Genomic DNA, 6,451 nt, shown 5'->3' with positions numbered 1-6,451 from the left:
CTACTTCTCAGTTAATAGAATACAATTTAGCAAAGGCCAACCTCCTGTAGGTTGTAGGTTGTAGGTTGTAGATATAATCCTGCTACATGTTGGAAATCTAGACTGTAGAATAAATATAAATCTGTTGCCAGTGCTTAAAAGATGCTAAATTTCTCATAAAAATTGGGATTTTTAAAAAATTCTAATACTTTTTTTATGTATCCTATATATCCAAATTATTAACATTTCAACATGTAATCAATATTAAAACTTTATCAATATTTGATTTTATTTATTTTTTAGAGATTTTATTTATTTATTTGAGAGAGAGCAAGAGAGAGAGAGAGAGCACGAGCAGGGGGAGGGGTAGAGAGAGAGGGAGAAACTGACTCCCCGCTGAGCAGGGAGCCCGACACGGGGCTCAATCCCAGGGCCCTGGGATCATGACCTGAGCCAAAGGCAGACACTTAACTGACTGAGCCACCTGGCACCTCTAAAAAATGATCAATATTTTAATATTATTATTAACAGTTTACAATCCAAAGCTAAGTCTTCGGATCTGGTGTGTATCTGGTACAAGACATCTTCACGGAAACCCAGGCACATTTCAGGGGCTCAGGAGCCACATGTTAATTAGTTACTACTGTCTTGGGCAGCACAGTTTTATACCAGTGTTGGGACATTATTCCATAAAAGCTCTATTTCAGTGAGTAACCCACTTCTACATTTCTATATTTGATAAAAATTGGGATTTAAAGCCTTTTTTTTTTTTAATGGAAAGATCTGGCAAATCCAGGCCTGGATTATCATATGTGTATGGTAACACTTGCCTGGATCTGAGAAACTTCTTCAGATCTGATGAAACTTCTCTTATCCTCTCTAGTTGACCCTAGTCCCCACTCCTCTCTGTTGCTTCTTGGTATCAAGATTGAGTTTTGGGGTACCTGGGTGGCTCAGTCAGTTAAGCATCTGCCTTCAGCTCAGGTCATGATCCTGGGGTCATGGGATCGAGCCCCACATCAGGCTCCCTGCTCAGCGGGGAGTCTGTTTCTCCTTTTCCTCCTACCTTTCTCCCACTTGTGCTCTCTCTTTCTTAAATAAATAAAATCTTAGAAAAAAAAAAGATTGAGTCAGTTCCCTAGATCATTGCCCTTGTGTTGCATGTGTTTGAATTTATCCAAATTTCCCATGTTTCTTTTTTTTTTTAAGATTTTATTTATTTATTCAGGAGAGAGAGAGAGGAGAGAGAGCACGAGCACCCCTCCAATATGTTTCTGATAGAAAAAGGGATTTGTCCTTTCCTATGGTTTAAATATTTCTTTTGACTAAAAATCTCTGCCAAGGAATTACCTGTGTTACCTGTACTTTGCGATTCAATCCCCAGAACAACAGAAGGATAGGCACTATTATCACTATTTTATAGATGTAGAAACTGAGTCTCATGAAAGTTAAATAGATTTCCTCCGGTCAGAAGGCCAATGAAAGATGATCTCAGGTAAGAATCTTTGAGGGCAGGTAGCATAAACTGTAGAAGAACAGAGATTTGCATAGTGCTTCAAAATCAATCTATCAGAATTATTTTCTTACTTAAATAATTTCTGGAAGGAGATTTTCAGATACTTTCTTAAATTATTAAGAGAATACACATCTTTAAATTCTGGTAATATAAATCATAACAAGAATCACAAGATCATAATCACTGGATTCATTGTCATAAGTTTTGTGAGCAAAGATGCCCTTCTCTTAACAAGATAGTTCATAATTTCAAGTAATCAATTTTTTCCCCATAGTAAACATTTTTTTTTTTTATTTTTTATGTAGACCCCATGCCCAGGGTGGAGCCCAATGTGGGGCTCGAACTCATGACCCTGAGATCAAGACCTGAGCCAAAATCAAGAGTCAGACGCTTAATCGACTGAGACACCCAGGTGCCCCTTCCATAGTAAACATTTTAACAAATGTAGTTTCCTATAGCGATCATGCATAGTGCACTAAAAAGTAAGTTCTCAGGGCAGGAACTTTTGTTTATTTTCTTCCTTGTTGTAACCAGCATCTATAACGGGGCCTGATTTATAAAAAGTGACGGATAGATAGATAGTATCAAAGTTCCTTTGGAAGATCGCTGTTAAAGCAAACCTTTGGGAAGCACTTTTCCCTTTTTAGTTAAACATACAGACAGAAGTGTGGTATGATGACCAAATCCAGAAAAATTATACCTTCCATTGAAATTGTATGGTAACTGGTGTGCAAATATTTTTAGACCTCTCTTAGTTTTCAGACAAAGGCTAACAGGAACAGCTAACTCAGAGCTTTGCATTTCCAAAGGCACTCCTATCAACTACCTCTCCACTCAAAGTTTGTCAAAATTACCCAGAAAATTGCGGTGCAAGTGTATTTAACCAAAGCAGGGGGGCGGGGCCCTGAGTCTGTTGGTCTCTGATCCATTCCCTGCCTCCCCTGCTCAGCTCTCCTTGGCAGGGCAGCTGACCCCTATCTGTGTTTCCAGGCTTTGGGAGCTTTTGGCTTCCTGCCAGGTTTGGTTAACGGGAGGAAGGGAAAAACCAGCCTGTTTCTTCCTATCCTGCGTGTATCAAATTCCCTGCATTAAATTTACACTTAAATCCTCAGAGTTGCTTCTCTTTTTCTGATTGGACCATGCCTGACATAGTTGCAGTAAGTTTGTGGGGCTTACAGTTTTAGTCTCGCTCTTCTGGATGCTGCAGGTGATTCTTAACTGGAGAGCACCTCGGACTCTCCACGGCACTTGCGGGGAAAACACATGCTCGGGCACCACCCAGATGTACTGGAACAGAATATCAGGGCGTGTGGTCCCAGCACGCAGCATGGAGACACGCCTTGGGTAACTCTAGCGGGCACCTCCTGGCTTCATCAGTGAAAGCTGATCCAGAATCTTTGAAGGGGACCAGGGAAAAATTTATTCCAAAGCTGATTCACTAACAATATTCAAAAACTACCTGCAATCCTTATATAAACATAAAAGTCAACAAAGAAAAACTTGAAAGCTAAAAGAAGCGCAAAACCCCTCTGTAATAGGATATGATCAAGACTCAACCTGTTGTGCATTAAGTGGTGATTACACAACCAATTATTTTGATGAGAGTTGGCTTTGAGTCTTGCCTGGCACCTGAGGGTGGCACATCTGTGTGTTTTAATAGTTACATTGACTTAGGTGATTTCATAGGAGCAAGCAGACACAGGCCTTGCTTTTTTTCACTCTTTTATATAGTTAATGCAGGAACATGAAAATACTCCAACAGTATAAAAGGGTATACAGGGAAAAGCTGGTACCCTTCAACTTCCCCCCGGGCCCTCCAGTTTCCTTTTTAGGAAGCAACTGCTATATTACCAGTTTCTTGGGCCTTCTTCAGAGGTTTCCTACATCTGTAAAAAAAGGCTATGTATACTCATCCATTTCTTTTGTCCAAATTACACTATAATGCAAACAACATTCTATACCCCACTTTTGGGGCATAACAATGTATCTTGGAAAATATTGGTTAGAGGTGGTCTAGCTCTGCCTCTTTGCTTTAGGAAGGGTTCAATTTTCCATTGTACACATACATATACTAAAATGTACTTACACACAATTCCTGTTAATGAACATCTAGTTTGTTTCCAGTTCTTTGTTACTACAAACAAAGCTGCAACAAATATCTATGTCTGTTTTATATCTGTAAGGGAGAGAGTATATCTGTAGAATAATTTCCAAAAATAGAACTGCTAGGTCAAAGGGCATTTAAAGGTTTGATGCATTCCAATGGGGTTGTGCCACTTAGAGCTCCCATCAGTAACTTGTTAGAGCACGGGTTTCATACTCACTCCCATAGTGTTATCGCATTTCTGATCTTTGTCAATCTGATGGGTAAAAAATGCTAAGTTGTAGACTTAATTTGCATTTTTCTAATTATGATACAGGCCTAAATTTGAGCAAACTAAAGCAAATTCTTAATGCCCATCTCCAAGAAACCAAAACAATGTAGTTACAATCTACGTAATTATTGACTCAGAGGAGTTTCAAATATAATGCATAGATGGTAAAGGAGACACTTTGTTCCAAAGTTTGAATGTCAAAGAGGGAATCTGGAAGTGAACCTCCTGGGGTCCTCAGTGTGTTAAAAGTTAGCATGTAACACTTTTGGGTGTGTATTTTCAAATGGTATTAATTATATGTTAAAGATGAAATTCAAATCAGATATTTGCTGAGCTGTTGGAACACTGTTAGCGACACTATGCTTTGAACACTACTGATCTAGTTCTCTTTTTACAGAAGGGGAAACTGAGACCCTTCCCTTCTTGTGGGAATCCAGAGCTGTTGGCGAAAGTTTGAAAAAAATATTTTTTTAACCTTTTTTGGATATCTTTTATTTTGGATACCCTTTTATTTTGATATAGTTTGACCCACAAGAAGTTGCAAAAATAGTACAGAGAATTCTCATGTACCCTTCACCCAGATCCCGCCAAAGATAACATCATACTCTTTCCGAGTTGCAAAAAATCTTGAAATGTGGGCTACTTTTAAATGCTCTTTACCCATCCGCATTCACGGCCAATGCAAAAGGTAGTCATATCACAATGGTATTGATAATCCAGATTTCATTATAATGTCCTGGAAAGTATTTTAGTTAGGGCCACATTTGCTCCTGAAATCAATAATCCCCCAAATACAAAGCTTTGAAGTCATAGAAACTGCTTATTCTCAGGTCTGAGATGGAAGGTCTCCTTCAAGGGCCTGGACCCCCTCCATCTTGTGACTCTGTCATCCCCCACAGCTGCACCCGGAGAAGTTCCACTCATGTCCTAAAATCCTTTGGCCTAAAAGACTCTACACACCTACTTCGACTAATGTGCTATTGGCAGAGCCTAGTCACATGGTCTCGAGTGGCTACCGAGGGCCAGCCTGGGAAGTGTAGTCCCTGGATGGGCAACCCCTTGTAAACTACAACTCTAGGCTGGAGGTGGAGCAAGTCTTGATGGACAGACAGCTGTCTGCCACAGAAAGTTCTGTACTTTGGCTCAGATGATACATCACCAAGGAGATCTAGGAACCTAGGCTTTACTTGAGCTTATTATTATTTAGGTAATTCTAGTGGAGTTTGGTGGTTTTGTTTTGGAGTCCGCCTGGTATCCCCTTCTTACTTCTGATAACAGGATAACTTCTTTCCACGTCTTCCTTTTGGCAAAGGTTCTCCCCATTCCACATAATGTTAATCACAGCCCCCAATCCCAGGGGTCACAAAGGTGTCCTGGGACCCAGACGCAGCCAATATCTTCTACTGTACCGACTTAACTGCAGCTCCTCCAAGCTTTTGTACCAGGTGCATTCTGTTCTTTTTCCCACTTGAAATTTCTGTTTCCCACCGTATGTTCAGGAGTGGACCTGGTTTGCGGAGCTACGGTAGCCGCCCTGTGGACCCCAGCTGGCGAGCTTGGGTGTGGAAGCCGGGGTGCTAAGAGCAAAAATAAAAGGAGCCTGGGTTCTTGCTGATGTTACTGAGCCATTGAAACTGCTTTGACACTCCCTCCCTTCTGATTTTTTGTTACTATAATAATAAATGTCCTTCTGATTTCAGCCAGTTCTTTCCAACTTTTTTTGCATCAGAGTACATGATTGAAATGCTAATAATTATCTAGCACACTGGGGTAAACTGGTAGAAATTTTGAGGCATTGGTATGGAAGCTTAAAATCTTTTTTTAAAGATTTTATTTATTTATTTGAGATAAAGAGAGAGAGAGAGCATGCACACAAGCGGGGGTGGGGAGCGGCAGAGGGAGAGGGAAGAAGCAGGTTTCCCGCTGAGCAGGAAGCCGGATGTGGGGCTGGATCCTAGGACGTCAGGATCACGACCTGAGCCGAAGGCAGATGTTTAACCGACTGAGCCACCCAGGTGCCCCTGAAAATGAATCATATTTCTTTATGTTATTTCCTTAAAATGTAAAAAATAAAACAGGAAATTTTCGGAAGTAATTAAGTATTAGAATTTTACGAAAGTTCTTGTTGTAAAGTGTCAGATTTTTATTTTTTTATTTTTTAAAAAGGTTTTATTTATTTATTTGAGAGAGAGAGAGAGGGCATGAGCAGGGGAGATGCAGAGGGAAAGGGAGAAGCAGGCTCCCTGCTGAGCAAGGAGCCCAAAGTGGGACTCAATCCCAGGACCCTGGGATCATGACCTGAGCAAAGGCAGATGCTCAATGGACTGAGCCCCCCAGGCGTCCCAAGTGTCCGATTTTTATACAAGAAACTTGAGTTTGTTCCAAAGACATGACTTTTGTGTGTCAGACTTCATGATTCACGTGGGTATATGCAATTCCAATTCAAATATTTTTAGTGATGATCTTGTCACATATTTGATAGGTACCATCAATGAAAAGCATTGTTAGCACAAGGAGGTTTTATAAAAATAGAAAACTATTTTTTAAAACAACCTTTCAGAAATTTCCAATACTAATATAT

Source organism: Phoca vitulina, unplaced genomic scaffold, assembly GCF_004348235.1.
Source record: "Phoca vitulina isolate PV1807 unplaced genomic scaffold, GSC_HSeal_1.0 scaffold50, whole genome shotgun sequence".
In the NCBI taxonomy this organism is placed as follows: Eukaryota; Metazoa; Chordata; class Mammalia; order Carnivora; family Phocidae; genus Phoca; species Phoca vitulina.
The sequence above is the reverse complement of the archived record's forward strand: the minus strand, read 5'-3'. Positions refer to the sequence as shown.